This window comes from Trichechus manatus, unplaced genomic scaffold, assembly GCF_000243295.1.
Source record: "Trichechus manatus latirostris isolate Lorelei unplaced genomic scaffold, TriManLat1.0 scaffold00016, whole genome shotgun sequence".
Lineage (NCBI taxonomy): Eukaryota > Metazoa > Chordata > Mammalia > Sirenia > Trichechidae > Trichechus > Trichechus manatus.
In genome coordinates this window covers 22,744,680-22,762,017 of record NW_004443952.1, presented here as the reverse complement: position 1 = coordinate 22,762,017, position 17,338 = coordinate 22,744,680, and positions in this window count along the sequence as shown.

Here is a 17,338-nt window from a genome sequence, read left to right as displayed (position 1 = left end):
ACCAGCAGCCCAGCCCTGCCTGCCCCTCATAGTGGATAATAGGCTAAAGAAGATAATGGAAGTATAAGTGTCTTAGCAACTGTAAAATATTGTGTGCATTTTAAAATATAAAAATTATTGCTATCTAAGAGTAGCAATGTTCTATTCATCTCCATTCTACTAAGAAGTTTCTCCCCCTTGGCCCTACTCCTCCCCCACAGACTCACCTACAGATGGGTCCCTACGAGAGCATCCAAGGGGTCCTGTGTTTTTCATGTCCACAGCGAATGGACTTGTGCCCATCTCAGCATCTGCAGGGGCAACAGCCAGCATACAGTGAGGCTTTGAGTGGGAACAGCTGCAGGCCTCTAGCTCTTCCTCACATTCCCAAGCACCAAGGCCACTTGTCATAGAACTCTGTCAACGCGAGTGAGCTCCAGGGAGCATGGCGGCAGCCAGCCACACAGAGCAGTCTCATAGTCTTAATTTTCAGTCCCAGTAGAACCTCATAATGGCGCCAATTGTTGTTCATTCTAACAGACATTTGGTAAGTGTTTATTATGAGTCAGGTCTTGTGCTAGCTACTTGGGATAAGAGCTGAGTCAGACTTGCTGCCTGCCCTTGAAACCTCACAGTGTAGCGGGAGAAACAAACATGATCGTCATACACAGGACGTGCTATGACCAAGGCCTGCACAGTATTTGGGGCAGAGCAGATGGACCACTTAAATCCATCTCAGGGCTCAGAGAAGGCTTCTCAGAAGAGATGAGATTTAAACTGGACCCTAATGGGGGTGTAGAAATTCATCAGGGAAAAAGGGGGAGCATTTCAGACAGAGAGAACTCAAAGAGCAAAGGCATAGAGATGTGAGAGAGCATCCTGGCTCTGAGCATGGTAACAGTGGGGCTGGAGTGCATGCTACACATCAGGAAGTGGAAAGAACTGGAATCGGAGAGGTAGTTGGGGCCTGTCTTAGTTACCTTGTGCTGCTGTAACAGAAATACCATACATGGGTGGCTTTAACAAACAGAAGTTTATTTTCTCACAGTTTAGGAGGCTAGAAGTCTGAATTCAGGGTACCAGCTCTAGGGGAAGGCTTTCTCTCTCTGTTGGCTCTGGAAGAAGGTCCTTGTCTTCTGAGCTTCCGTTCCTGCAAAGTCTTCATGTGGTTTGGCATCTCTCTTCCTTCCATCTCTGCTTCTGTCATCTTCTCCCTTTACATTTTGTAAGAGATTGACTCAAGATACACCCTACACTAATCCCATTTCATTAACATAACAAAGACAACCCACTCTCAAATGGGATTATAACCACAGCCATAGAGGTTAGGATTGACAACACATATTTTGGGGGGACACAGTTCAATTCATAACAGAGCCCAGGGAGCCTGGCCTGTATGCTGAATGGGGAGCCAGGGAAGGATTTTAGGGAGGACAATGTCCAAGTCAGGTAAGATTCTTAAGAGCACTGAGGTGCCAGTATGGGGGCTTGGGAGGGAAAGGAGAGAGATGAGAAATTAACTGAGGGTATTGAAGGAAGAGAGAGATTCTAGAGAGATTTAGAAGGTAAAATTATATAAATATTATTGGAAACTCTAAGAGCTTCTGGAACAGGAAATTAAAAGAGAAAGAAGGCGGACTGAAAATTTAATGAAGGCCTACAGTAAGATGACAAGATACCTTGCATCAAGCAAATCAGACCTTGATTTCAACTTCTTGACTGCCTGGCCAAGATGGCCTACATAATGTTTGTGGACAGTGGGTCAAAAGCTTTTGTTACAATTTTTTTTTTTACAGTTACAGAGGTAAGGACACCAGGGATTCAGCAGATCTGGCTGCCTGGGCCAGTGTTCTCTTCCTCCTCCCTTCCGTCCCACATGTCTTAACCCCAAAACAAATTGCTTTGTCAGGGAAGGTGCCTTCTCAGGAAGGCCACACTTAGGTTAAGAACTGACAAAAAGCTGCTCTAGGATCTCCAAATTAAGCCTTTTTCTTGAGCCGTGTATACAGGCCCCTGGGTGGCACCGTTTGCACTGGACTACTAACCTAAAGGTTGGCAATTTGAACCCGCCCACTGGTACCATGGAAGAAACGCCTTGTGATCTGCTTCTGTAAAGATTACAGCCAAGAAAGCCCTATGGAGCACTATTACTGTGTAACACATGGGGTCGCCTTGAGTCAGAATTGACTCCATGGCAACAGGTTTGGTAGATCCATGTATTACTGCTAAGAACTGCATAACTCAGCATGCTCTGCTGCCTATAGCACACAATTACAGACCAAGCATAGGGGCAAACTCCTGAAAGAGTTGATATTTGAGCTGGGTCTCAAAGGAAGGCAAAGGAAAACTAAGTACACTAAAATGATATCCAACCTGGTTTGGCTCTTTTCTCGAAGTATACCTAGAATGATCTCGAGCAGCATGGTTCAGTAGAACTTTCTGCAATGATTCTTCTGCAATACTCTTCTGTACTACCCAACAGGGTAGCCACTGGGCACATGTGACTATTGAGCACTTGAAATGTGGCTAATGCAACTGAGGAACTGAATTTTTAATTACATTTTAATTACTTTAAATAGCCACATAGTGGCTACTGTATTGGACAGTGCAGTTCTGGGGTCTACTTAGTATCCCCAGATTCTGCTTCACATGCTCATTCCTTGCTTCATTCTCCTTGGGACCCTTGCCTATCTCTATCCTCTTCTGCCTACTCCAGTTTGATTTACTAATTGGCTACCTTCCAGCTTCCAACATTGGCTCTGTTTCCTAGTTATTGATTTGCTCTCTCTTTCATCACAGCAGAACTCCAGAGTATCTTCCATTTGTCTCAGCCTTGATACCTCCCCAACCTGTACTGGAGGATGGGCCTAGATACAGTAGCTTCATAGACTCTTGTCTTGCCATGTTGGACCTTCCGTGGGCCACATTCACTTCCGCCCTCCCTCCCCTCCCTTAGTTTCTTTTCCATGCCACTTTAACCAGCCAGTTAGTAACCTGGAAGAGTCTTTGATGCTTTTCCTCCCTGATAACTTGAGTTAGAGGGTGGAACAGTTGGGATGGAGGTGTGTTTGCGGGGAGGAGAGGGGTTATAACTGGTTGAATGAATACTTTGACTTGAAGATTCTGGTAGTAGGTGAAGGATTCCATCCTGAGGCCTTTTCTGTCAGGCATTTTAAACTGTGATTCATATAAAGATAGCAATATTGATAGATTGCTTACATTTGTGGATGGAAAGGACAAATTCAAAGAGGTTCTTGACCTGTCAAAGCATTGAGCTAAATTTAACATGATGAAAGGTAATAAGGTAATGATGACTGTGGTGCAGTGAATTACTTAATATGGCCCTTCTGGCCATAGTCTTTGTAACTCCCACCAAATGACTGGGTGAGGACTGTGCAGATGAGGTGCTTGTGGCCCATCAAGAGAATTGAATAGCTTACTAATAATGTAAATAAGGTGTATGGCACCCTTGTAGGGATGGGACCATGCAAATAAGGTATATGGAACACTAGCAAGGGGATTGGTCAGTTTTGCCATCCTGCTAGGCTTAAAATAGCTGTCAGTACCAGAGCAGAGGGGAACCTACTACCACCAAGAAAGAATAGCTAGGAGTGAAGTATGTCCACTGGACCTGGGATCCCTGTACTGAGAACTCCTAGACCTAGGAGACAGAGGGAGAGAGAGCTGTAATACAGGAAACAGAGAGACACAGTGAGAAGCAGCAGCAGAGAAACTGTGGCAGCACAGGTAGCTGAACCAGGAGACCGGCAGGAGACAGTGTGGTGGGCTTCCTGGCCCATGGAGCAAGGCGGTTACAGTGGGTGTGCCGACCCACAGGGTGAGAGAGCTGAGCACCTTTGGGCCAAGGATTACTGGAGGAGTGGGGTGCCTCCAGGCACTTATTGGCAGAGCTAAAAGAGCTTTGTAGCACTTGCCAGAGCAGGGCAGAGGCCGAGGGGCCAAAGAGAGGCATGCCTGAGGGCACGGCTGAGAAGAGGCTGTCTCGATTGAAGAGCTGTATCCTGCGCATTCCTGAACCTGAATTTTACTGTTACTTCTCTAGTAAACCACATAATCATGAGTATTGTCGGTGAGTTCTGTGTGACCATTGCAACAAATTATCTAACCCAGCAGAGAAGTAGAGAGGGCTGTGGGAGGAATGGTTGGTGTCAGAATTGGTAAAAAGGTTGGAGGGTGGAGGCATGTCTGACCTCCGCCTAGTAGGAATCAGCCTTGGGCTGTTAATCTTGATTCTCCTTCTTCCTTGTAAAGTTAGAGGGGGTCACATGCCACCACCACACCATTTTTACATCGACGAATTCCAGATCCTGTATTTGGGTCTAAATAGCTAGTTGCCTAAGTATCAATATATGGTTTAGAAGACTTAGTGGCAAGTTACTATAATCTTGGAAAGCATTAATAGGTACAGTGCCCAACAAAAGAGTGATAGGCCTGCTCAGTTCCACCCTGATCAGACCACACCTGAATCATTATCTCAGGTTCTGAGCACTTCACTTTAAGCAGGACCATTGACAAACTGAGGGAGAGTGACCAGGATAGTAAGGGACTGGTAACCTGTCACATAAGGACTAGGACCATTGAACCTTAGAAGAGATCACAGGGGATGAAGTGACTGTCCCTCTCCAAAAGGCATTCATAGAGCACAGTGAGCAGACATGCTCTACAGGACCCTGGAGGGGACAGCAAAAATAAATGAGTAGAACGTTATACTGAGTATAAATAAGTCAAACACAAAAAGACAAATATTGTATGATTCCACTTACATGAAATATCCAGAATAGGCAAATGCATGGAGACCAAAGTTTATTAGTGGTTACCAGGGGCAGGATGGGTAGGGGAAATAGGGAGATATTACTTAAAGGGTACCGAGTTTCTGTTAAGGGTGATGAAAAAATTTGGAAACAGGTAGTGGTGGATGTTTCACAGCATAATTGTACACATAAAAATGGTAGAAATAAAAATGGTTGAAACGGCAAATGTTTTGTTATATATAAAACCAAAAAACCAAACCCATTGCCATCTATGATTCTGACTCATAGTGACCCTACAGGACAGAGGAGAACTGCCTTATGGGGTTCCCAAGGAGTGGCTGGTGGATTCCAAGTACTGAGCTTTTGGTTAGCAGCCGAGCTCTTAACCACAACTCCACCAGTGCTCCTTGTTACATATATTTACCACAAAAACAAACAAAAAAGTAGAAACTTGGGCAGATTTCAGCTCAATGTAAGGAAAATGTGTCCAATTGACAGACTGCGATTTCTGGTGGTCTAACCTGGTGCAGAGGCAGACTTTAGTAGAGACCCTAGAGAACAATGTCGAACATGCCCCAAAGCCAGTCTGCTCAAATATTGATTGTCTCCACAGTGATAAATAACCAACTCAAAATATGTAGGCCCTATACTTGCTGCGGAAACCCTGGTGGTGTAGTGAGTGGTTAAGTGCTATGGCTGCTAACCAAAAAGTCAGCAGTTTGAACCCACCAGGAGCTCCTTGGAAACTCTATGGGACAGTTCTACTCTGTCCTATAGGGCTGCTATGAGTTGGAATGGATTTGATGGCAATAGGTTTTTTTTTTTTTTTTTTTTTTAATACTTGCTCAGGAAACCCTCGTGGTGTAGTGGTTAAGTGCTACAGCTGCTAACCAAAAAAGCTGGCAGTTCAAATCCACCAGGTGCTCCTTGGAAACTCTATGGGGCACTTCTACTCTGTCCTGCAGGGTGGCTATGAGTCAGAATCAGTTTGATGCAATGGTTTTTGCTTTTTTTTTTAATACTTGCTGACCCTGTTTAGCTTACAGGTTCTATACTAACTGTCAGACTCTTCTGATTCTAGCTCAGGATTCTAATTAAATAACCTTGGCTCCTTCCAGGCAGGAAACAGGTTTTAAGCACAGAACCTCTAGCACCAAGCAGAATGGCAACATAATTTTAGCTCCTGAACAAAATGGGTCTCACAATAGCTTTAGTACAGTGTGCACATTAACATTTGAATATGCTGTATAATAAGCCTGCTAATTACTCTGAGAAGAATATTTTAAGAATAAAATAAACTGTGTGATCATAGAGGAGAAACGGGTTTGCAAGTTATGGCATGGGCTGCTGCTTGATATTCAAAAGTACATGGCGGTTCTCATTGCCAGTAAAAGGTAATTACTGTGATCACAAAATGTAATGATAGTGGCAGGTAGTGATCAGAATTTTATTGGAAATAAGTTTGTGATAGTTTTCTTACCACATTCAGATTTACTACTAAAAGAAAAGTATCCCCATCTGGTTGTTTGGTTGCTTTCAACAGTTTAAAATGTGACCCCATTGCTATATTACTAATTTCAACTTTGTAGAAAATGGCAGACATTGTTCATCAGAGATGAGACGCTGAGATGGAGAGGCCTCGGGTAGGACACAGGAACATGATAATCACCTGGTGCAGTTATTAAAAAAAAAAAACCCATTGTCGATTGTGACTCATAGCGACCCTACAGGACAGAGTAGAACTGCCCCATAGGGTTTCCAAGGAGCGGCTCGTGCATTCAAACTGCCGACCTTTTGGTTAGCAGCCAAGCTCTTAACCACTGCACCACCAGGGCTCCAAAATGTAAAACTGTAAAATGGAGCTGGCATCACATACCTGACTTAGACCAGTGGTTCTCAAAGCCTGGTCTGCAGACCTTTGGGGCATCCCTGAGAACCTTCTAGGGGGCACTTTGAGGGGATCAAAATTATTTTCATAATAAAGTTAAGATGTTATTAGACTTTTTGTACTATGTGGTTGTTTGTACTGATGGTGGAAAAGCAATAGCGGATAAATCTGCTGGTGTATTCATAAATCAAGGCAGGGGCACCAAACTGTGCTAACGGTCATTATATTCTTCAATGTCACACATCTGCAGTAAAATAAAGCGAAAAAATGCTGATTTCACTTAAGAATGTTGTAAATATAAAGAAGCAGTAAAAATTGTTAAATTTTATTAAATCTCAAACCTTGAGTACATAACTTTTCAATATTCTATATGACAAAATGGGAAATATGCATGGAGTATTTCTGCTGCACACCAAAGTATGACGGTCATCTTGAGGAAGTTGAGTTGTACTGAGTTGCAAACTGAACTAGCTGCTTTTTTCATGGAAAACACTTTTACCTGAAAGAACAACTGGCAGACAAACACTGACATTTTGGACTTGGGTATTTGACAGACATTTTCTCAAAAGTGAACAAAGTGAGGCCGCACTTCAAGGACGGTACTTGTGGTCAGTGATGAATTCAAGCTTTCAAGTAAAAATTCCAATCTGGAAAACTAGTTTCTGTCACTACGAGCTTGACAGTTTCCCAGGACTTAAAAACCTTTCTGATGAGATTGACGGTGACATTAACAAATGTGATTTTTTTTGCTAAATAATGAAATGTGTCAACATTTTGAAGACCTGCATAACTCAATGAATTAATATTTTCCAAATGACCAGGTTTTGTAACAGACTACAAAAAGTTCATGGATATAGTTTCATATTCCACAATGCAACTGACCTGTATGAAGCTACCACTTGACGAGTTTTGGTGTAGAATCAAAGAAGATGATCTACAATACTTGAAAAGTCTGTTAAAATACTTGCTCCATTTCCAACTATGTATCTTTTTGAGACTACATTTTCTTCATATAAACCAACCAAAAAAACACATCTCTTTTGAGACTGAGTGCAGAAGCAAATACGAGAATCCGGTTGTCTTCTATTAAATGAAGTATTAAAGAGATTGGTAAATATATAAAACAATACCACTCTTCTTACCAAATTCTTTTTGTTTCAGAAAATATGGTCATTTCATAAACATGTTATTTATATTAACATGTAAATGGGTTCACTATTTTTTAAATAAATTAATAAATATATTAAGTTTTCCTCAGTTTTACTTTATAGTATAATAAGTACAATAGATATGAGCTACAGACACAAAAGCCCCTCTGGGTTTTCAATTATCTTTAAGAGAGTAAAGGGGTCCTGGCAATAACCTGCTGAGTAGCAGCTGTCTCCCTTTTAGATGGGTCACATGGTTTCTAGTTCCTTAGTGTCCACCCACTGCTCACCTGGCTTTTAGGAATGGTGGCAGAGAGCTGGAAGACCCTGGGTGGTACAATGGATAAACACTCAACTACTAGCCAAAAGGCTGGTTGTTCAAACCTATGCAGAGGTGCCTCAGAAGATAGGCCTGGCAACCTGCCTCTGAACGTTTACTGCCTTGAAAACTCTATGGAGCAGTTCCACTCTGTCCACATGGGGTCGCCATAAATCAGAATCGACTTGACAACAACTAACAACAACAAAGCAGAGAGCTAAATCCTAATCTTCTAATAGTAGGAAGTCCGTAGACAGTGTCTACAACAGAAAAAATAGAAAATAGCAACAAAAGCACGCATTTATAAGTATGGAAGCAAATATCAGAAGAAATAGCGAAAAGAGTTGACAGTAGTTGCCTCTGGGGAGTTCTATCAGGGTGGGGTGGGACAAGGAACTGCAACAGGTTTTTGTCATAAGCTCTGAAGTGCTGAGACTCCTGCTGGTTGAAAATGCATGTACTCTTCTCCCATCTCCGAGTTCTTCTCCCACCTTCCTCTGGCCTTTCTTCTGTGTAAGGGCATTTCCTAAGTGCTAGCTGAATAATCTCCTTAAGCTACTCTTTCTCTCTTCATGAACTTATTCACTCCCTCAGTCTCTAGGAGACTTCTTTCCCTACTCCTGCTCTCTTATCTCAAGCTCCAGGTCCATATCTACTCTAAAGGATCCCTCTGGAACTCCCCTGCCATCTCTAAGACCATCAGCCCTCACACTCTAAGACGTCTAAAAAATGTTTGGAAATATCTTTGCAACTATCACTTAACAAGTCATAAGAATGTATCTTTCATTTACTTAATGTTATTAGCCATTTTTAAGCACTCAGCTGCTAACCAAAAGGTGGGCAGTTAAAACCTACCAGCTGCTCCTCAGGAGAAAGATGTGGCAGCAGGGGCCTATCTACGGCAAATAGCACCTATGGCCATTAGTTTTAAATTGCTGAATGATCTCTCACAGCTGGCAACGGAAACTGCAATGTCTAACAGAAACTGCTCATTAGCGCCCCTCCTCAAGTGCAGCCCAGGGCACACATCCTACCTGCCATACCTTGTTACATCTCTGCTTCCGTAAAGATTAATGGCCTTGGAAACCACACTGGACAGTTCTACTACTCTGTCCTATAGGATTGCTGTGAGTTAGAATTGACTCAACAGCAACAGATTTTATTTTTGTTTTTATTTATTAGCCATTCTTTCGTTAGAAGAAATGGGCATTTATTGAGAATCAACCACATGCCAAATTTGGTACCAGATGCTATCACACGGTTTTGCTGTTTTAACATCACTTCATGCCCGTTAAGTTTTTGTTGGTTTCCTCAGTTTAATCATCTAAAAAGTGTATATAAAGTTATAAGGATTAAATGAGGCAGTATTTGCAAAGCCTTTAAAAATTACTTAACATATAGTAACAGCTGCCTGTTTGTTAAAATTTGTGTTAATTAGCATAAAATTTAGGGAGCATCTCTATGGTGTGCTGGGGTTTAGGGGATAATAAGAAAATACTCCTGCTCTTAAGAGTCACCTTTAGGGGAGACACTATGTTAACAACAAGTGATGTAACTTTGATACAGTGTGACTTGGCTGCTAACCAAAAGGTTGGCGGTTAGAACCCACCCAGTGGCTCTGCGGGAGAAGGACCTCACAATCTGCTTCTGTAAAGTTTACAGCCAAGAAAACCCTATAGGGCAGTTCTACTCTGTCACATGGGGCCACTATGAGTTGGAATAGACTCGATGGCACCCAACAATATCAACATGGTAGTGCTATGTTTAACTTTTTTAAAAGTGTAAATTCGGTGGTTTTTAGTATATTTACAAAGTTATGCAACAAACCACCACCACTAATTTCAGAACACTTTCATCATCCCCAAAAGAAACTCCAAACCCATTAGCAATCACTTCCCATTGCCACCTCCCCTCAACTCCTGGCAATTTCTAATCTATTTCCTGTCTCTATGGATTGCCTATTCTGGACATTTTATAGAAATGAAATCATACAGTATGTGGCTTTCTGTATTGGGCTTCTTAGTATAATGCTTTTATGGTCCACCAATGTTGTAGCAAGTATCAGTACTTTTTGGCTGTTGTGAATAATGCTATGAACATTCATGTACAAGTTTTGTTTGGACATGTATTTCCCATTCTCTTGAGTATATACCTAAGAGTGGACTTGCTGGATCATATGGTAAGTCCATTTTTAACGTTTTGAGGAACTGTCAAACTATTTTGCAAAGTGGTTCCATTGTTTTACATTCCCACCAGCAGTGCCTGAGGGTTTATATTTCTCCACATCTTCACCAACATTAATGTCCATCTTTTTTATTAAAGCCATCCTAGGGTTGCCCTGGTGGTGCAGTGGTTAAGAGCTATGGCTGCTAATCAAAAGGTTGGCAGTTCAAATCCACCAGCCAGCTGCTCTTCGGAAACCCTTTGTAGCTGTTCTACTCTGTCCTATAGGGTTGCTATGAGTTGGAGTCGACTTGATGGCACCTAACAACAACAGGGGTGTGAAAAGGTATCTCACTATAGTTTTAATTTACTGGTTAAGAGCTTGGCTGCTAACCAAAAGGTCAGCAGTCTGAATGCACCAGCCGCTCCTTGGAGACCCTATGGGGCAGTTCTACTCTGTCCTGTAGCGTTGCTGTGAGTCGGAATAGTTGGGTTTGGTTTTTTTGTTTGAATGGCTAATGATGTTGAGCATCTTTTCAAGTGTTTATTATTTGTATATCCTCTTTGCAGAAACGTCTATTCAAACCTTTTGCCCATTTAAAAAATTGAGTTATTTGTCTTTTTAGTCAGTTGTAATAGTTTTTTTAAAAATATATATTCTGGATACAAGTCCCCTATCAGATTCAGTGAAACCTGTGAGAGCTGTAACTCGATGAGACTGCCTTGTTTTTCCAGGTCTCAAAAGTTTTCCAGCTTTGACAGGGTGCAGTCCTACCACTTTTCTCTCTCTCCTTTGAGTAGAAAATATTTGAGTTTTCCTTCTCAGACACAGGTTCCGGATCTCACAGGTTTTACTGTATATGATTTGCAAGTATTTCATCCCCTTCTATGCATTGTCTTTTCACTGTCTTGATAATGTCCTTTGTTGAAGACTATTCTTTCTCTACTGGATTGTCTTGGCATCCTTGTTGAAAACAAGATTTTAAAAAGATAAAACCTAGTTTAGGTAAGGGCGACGGGAAGCCTTACATACTGCAAACGGGAGTATACAATACGGACTTTGGAGGGTTACTTTGGCCATGAATGTACAAATTTGAAATCTACCTATTCTGATTCAGAAATTCTACTTCTAGGAACTTATTTCAAGGAGCTAATTGGTCAGGTATGCGAAGATGTTATATACAAGGGTGGAAAAACCGGAAGTAGCCTAAATGTTTATCAGTAGACCAGATTAATAAATTATGCTACATCGATACAATGAAATATGCAGCTTCTAAAAATGATGTAGATCTATATTTATCGACTTTGAGCAATCTTTATGACCACCATTTATAATAGGATTCCATTTATATAAAATTAAATTATTTTACATACACATCTACATTCATAGAGAGATAGCTCCGAAAATGTTCACAAAAATGTTAACAAGTGCTTGCTTCTAGGTAATAGAATTTTGGCTGGCTTTTATTTTCTTCTTTATACTTTTCTGTATTGCATAAATTTGCTACATTAGTATGTATTGTCTTTATCAGAAAAAGAAAAGCTATTTTCATTTTGTAGAAGAATGCTCTCAAAGAATATAGATGGTAGATAACTATTTGGAAACTCTGGTGGTGCAGTGGTTAAGAGCTATGGCTGCTAACCAAAAGGTTGGCAGTTCAAATCCACCAAGTGCTCCTACGAAACCCTATGGGGGCAGTTCTACTCTGTCCTGTATGGTTGCTATGAGTTGGAATTGACTCCATGGTGATGGGTTTGGTTTTTTTTTAGATGACTATTTAATGACATGGAAATATGTTTATAACATAGTAATAACTGAAAAACACAGGTTACAGTATCATCCTAGTTTTGTAAAATTAAAAAAATTAATATACAAAGTATTTCTAAGGTACTATGATAGTTTTTTTTTTTTTTCACTTCCTACTATTTCTGAGATAGGGATGTCTCATAATTGATGTGACTACGTAATGGAGTGAGTTCCCCTTCCTGCCTCCCCCAAAAGCTGTTATTAATGAGATGATGCTTCTGGCAATCTGAGACTTGAGAAAGTGCCATATATGTGTAGAGAAAAGACTAGAGGAATAGACACCAAAATGTTCATAGTGTTTAGCCCTGGAAGAGGATTTTTATTTTCTTTTTTTGTTTAACTACAGCTTCCAAGTTTTCTATAGTATATGCATACAACAAAAAACAAAGAAAAAAAAAAATCCATTGCCGTCAAGTCAATTCTGACTCATAGTAACCCTACAGGACAGAGTAGAACTGCCCTATAGGGTTTCCAAGGCTGTAATCTTTATGGAAGCAGAAAGCTACATCCTTCTCCCATGAGCAACTAGTAGGTTCAAACCACCAACCTTTCGGTTAGCAGCCGAGTGCTTAACTACTTTGCCACCAGGGCTCCTAGTATATGCATAGATACACATAAACAAGAGCCTGGCTGCCCTGCTTTTCAAGGAACAAGGAGAATATGAGGGTATTTGGGACTTCTGACAGCTTAGGAACCACTCACCCCACCTCAGTAGAGCCAGAATCCAGAGGAGAGAGAACTGAATTGAGAGTCCCACGGACCCTTGGCTGGGCAGGAGCTGGTAAAGTGAGCTCGAGAACAGATGGTGGCGTTTAGTGGGCAGGTGCAGGATTCTTGGCTCAGTCTTAGTTCTGAGAGGGCAAGAAAATCCCCATGAGGTAGGAGCGGGTCCAGATGGCGGAACACTGGGTAATTATGGAGGAGAGGGATACCCGACACTGTTGGGCCACTCAGACATTTTCCAGTGTAGCTCAGGAGGTTGTTCCAAGTTCCTCAAGAGAAACCAAGAACTTTGTGAAACAGAAAATGAGTCCACCCATTTTGAGAGTCAAGAAATTTATATTGGTTTGGGATAAACCCTTCTCCCCTCAGCCAAAGGGGCAGGGTGGCTACAGGAAATGAAGGACACAGAGCAGAGGTGGAGGACTGATGGCTGCAGCAGAACTTAAATGGTTCCCAAGAAGGCCAGCTAGCTCTTGGGCTCTACTTAGCTTAAGGGAGGGACTAGGGCCTGCAGGTAACTGTGGCTGGGACATAGAGAGTGCCAGGCACTGTGCCAGCTAGGAGCTTCACCCACATGATTATGTCTAATCTTCACGACAGTCCCGAGATGATTAGACTGAGGCCCAGAGAGGCTGTGTGGTTTCTCCAAAAGCACACAGCCAGTAAGTGATGGATTGGGAATCCCCCTCACTAGACTCTTCCTCTAAAAAGGGAAAACCATTAAGCAAACTTATATTAACAGATTTATCATAGTAGCATGTATAAAAAAACAACTTTTAAAGAATATCTTGAATCTAATCTCAACATTTTTTTTTTTTTTAATTAAATAGTTACAGAGGAAAACAAAGCTGTAAGGACATACAGCATGAAGGTATTTATGTCTCAGTGGTAGGAATTTACATTTAAAATTTTCTTTTCTCTGTTTTTCTGTTCTTGTTTCTCCCCACCGCCCCCGCCACAATGAGCATGCAAATCTTCTTAAAGCAGGAAAAAGTTTTTTTCAGAAGCAGTTTTGAGGCCTAATGGATCAAAGTGATGAGAGTGAATTACAGCGATTCCTTAATGACAGAGAAATCCAGGGTCTTACTAGCTATGTTTCAGCAAACTCATTTGGCTTCTCTAAACCTGTTTCCTAAACAGTCAAATGTGGATTATAGTCCTGTCCCAGTGAGCTGTTGCCAGGATTAACTGAAATGCAATGTACATGAAAGTCTCAAGCCCAGTACTTGGCATAAGGATATTAATAAATATCACACCTGACTCTTGGCAGTAAGAACTCTCCCCTGCTGCCCCAGAAAGGCACCTCCAGCTGGTTTCAGGGCAGAAAGGAAGCTGGGTCCCTTGGCAGGAGCACCTCACTGAACCTGGAGCTGCCTACACACCTGCTCTCCTGCTACTCTCTCCAAGCCCACTAGCTGCTTGTTGTTAGTTGCCATTGAGTTGATTCTGACTCTTGGTGACCCCATGTATGTACAGAGTAGAACTGGTCCTTAGGGTTTTTTTTTGAAGGCTGTGACCTTTCGGAAGCAGATCGGCAGGTCTCTCTTCTGAGGTGCTTCTGGGTAGGATCGAACCATCAATGTTTTGGCTAGTAGTTTAGCACTTAACAGTTTGCGTCACCGAGGGATTCCAACCAAAACCAAAAACCAAACCCATTGCCTTCAAGTCGATTCTGACTCATAGTGACCCTACTGGACAGAGTACAACTGTCCCATAGAGTTTCCAAGGAGCGCCTGGTATATTCGAACTGCAGACCTTTTGGTTAGCAGCCATAGCTCTTAACCACTACACTACCAGGGATTCCAGGCCTCTGTTTTTACCATCTGGAAACTAATAGGATCCCATTCCTTAACCCATTTTCACCTCAACTATTTGCGTCTGTCTCTCTGTCTCAACATCTCAGCTAACACAGTATAACACAAGGCACCTACTATGTTCTAAATACGGCCCCAGCCTTCTGCTGTCCATTCGTTCCGTATTTGTATAGGCTCAGTCTAGTTGAGAAGCTAGACCTTTCAACATCTACTACTTGTTGCCTAGATGATATAAAAGAGGTATATACACCACACTGTGGAAGCACAGAGGGCAGATCTGTTCTCACCAGCGTATGCACACGTGTCTGGGTAAGCAGGGAAAGAATGAAATATTTAGTATCTAAAGAGTTCCTCACCCTATATTATGTATCAGCTTCACATACAGAAAATGTGCCCACTCTGCCAAAGTGATTGTAAAGGCAGTTAAACCAATGCCTAAGTTAGGCTGCTTTTCTTCATCTTCAGATGTATTAAAGTCTGTCCACAGCCACAAAGTCTGTGGAAGGCTGGAGTCATCTGACAATTTGACAAATAGCATAGCTGTTGCTGAAGGAGTGGAAACCCTGGTGGCAGTGGTTCAGAGCTACGGCTGCTAACCAAAAGTTTGGCAGTTTGAATCCACCAGGTCTTCCCTGGAAACCGTATGGGGCAGTTCTACTCTCTCCTATAGGGTCACTATGAGTTGGAATCTACTTGACGGCAACGGATTTGGTTTTGGTTTGCTGACGGAGTGGGATGGGTAGCAGGTCCAAGGAGTTTCAAACTACCTCAAGAGTGGCTCTCCTCAGACTTTTTACAGCTTATTGGAATATACACATACATTCTAACACAACTGTAAGACTCAAGGGGCTGCCAAACCAGGCATTATTTAATATTTTTATTACTTATTGGACAAACATTACTATCAATGAAGTAAAAAGAGACTTGCTTACAGTTCAGACTTCCTAACAAACTAAGCTGTTTTCACTGTTCCTTATTCTCTTCCAGCCTTTGTTCAAATTCATACCATGTGGACATGGTAACAAGTGCAGATTAGATATAATTTTATATTCTATCTTTCTCACACACAGATGCATACACAGAATGATGGTAAGCATACAATATTCAAAACCAAGGCACTGTGACAACAGCCCCTTTAGGCCTGTGGACTGACAGTCCAGTAGGAGATGTTGGCAGGGCAGGGAGACACACCCTGTTCTGCCTGTGTTATTTATGCCTCTGGCAGTGAAGCCCCTGACAAAGAAGCATGTCACTGGAACACATGCTCTTTGTTCACAGAGGTGCACGCCAACACCGGCTGCCTAAGAAGGACAGTAGCATGTCTGTAGTCTCTCTTCCTTTGACTCTTTGGCTTTTTATTTGCTGCACATTGTGGCCATGTTTATTAATTACTTTGTAGCTTAATCCTATAAAACACACATTTAACCTGTGAGCTACGTGCCATGGGGAAAGAGTTCTTCATACCCTTAATCATAAAGAGAGGACAGGGTCTCAAGATTTGGCCCCATGAGTCACCAGGTTACCACACTCTCCAGCACAGAGCTTCCACCATTCAAGTCTTCTTCAACATCTCCTCTCTACCTGCAAGATGCTGCCTGCATACTGTTTGGTATTAAAGGCCCTCTACAACTGTTCCCAACCTACCAGATCAAAGCAGGCCCCCTACGCTGTGACTTCGCTTCAGTGAGACTGACGGTGTGGTGGAAAAGATGGCAGGCTTTGGAGTCAGAGCCAGCCGGGTTAAAACCCCAGCCCCGTCTCTTGTTTGCTGTGCAGCTTAAAGTTTCTGAGCCTCAGTTCTTCATCTGTAAAATGATTAAAATACAATCTACTTCAGAGTTGTCTGAGCATTAAAAGAATACATCCCCCCAAAGTGGATACTCAATAATTGCTTTAGCTCATGGAGTTGATTTGTCAGCTTTTCATAAAAGCCTTCATTGCATGGTCGTATGGTTCATAATCTCATGATTATAAGACCTCTTGAGATATCCTGAGGACCACCTCCCTCTCCATTTTCCCTGTTACAGAGAGACTAAGGTTAAGATTTTAAATACAATAGAAGTCAGGAAACAACACACTAGGAAGTTTTTACCTTTTTCCATAATCCTTCTAAAACTTTTGCTTTGAAATTTTAATTCGTTTACTGTGTTAAAGACTGATACATAAGTGATTTAAAACTGGGCTGTTTGCCACTAAATTAATTTAGGTAAAACGGGGCAGGGGGGGGATTCTTTTTCAACTTCCAGAAAATCTCAGGTTAACGTAAACAATTTTAAGTTTTTCTCTTAAAAATGGTTCTTTAGTGCCTCTTGTCTATACTAGAATTATCACGGTATCTGACTTGACACATTTACTTATTTTAAACTGAGTATAATGAAAATGTTATTCCTCGGTTGTCTGCAAACCATCCACACCCGGACCTGGTGCTCTAACCCCTAAGCCCCTGTGAGCCAGATCATTACAAAGGCTGCCTGCCAAGCTTCCCCAAAACGGAGACCATCAACAATTTACACACCTCAGAGGAGTACCTAAGGAATAAATGACATAAAAGTCTTCGGGAAAACTCTGAGGCGCCAGCAAAAATGCTAATAACTCCCATCGCTAGCTTACATTCAAATGTTACAAAACCGAGGACAATTTTCCCGAGCACGGGGACGTGCGACTCCGCCCGGTGCCACGCGGTACAACTCAGGCCAGCCGCGATTCTGTCCCGACGGGAGTCCTC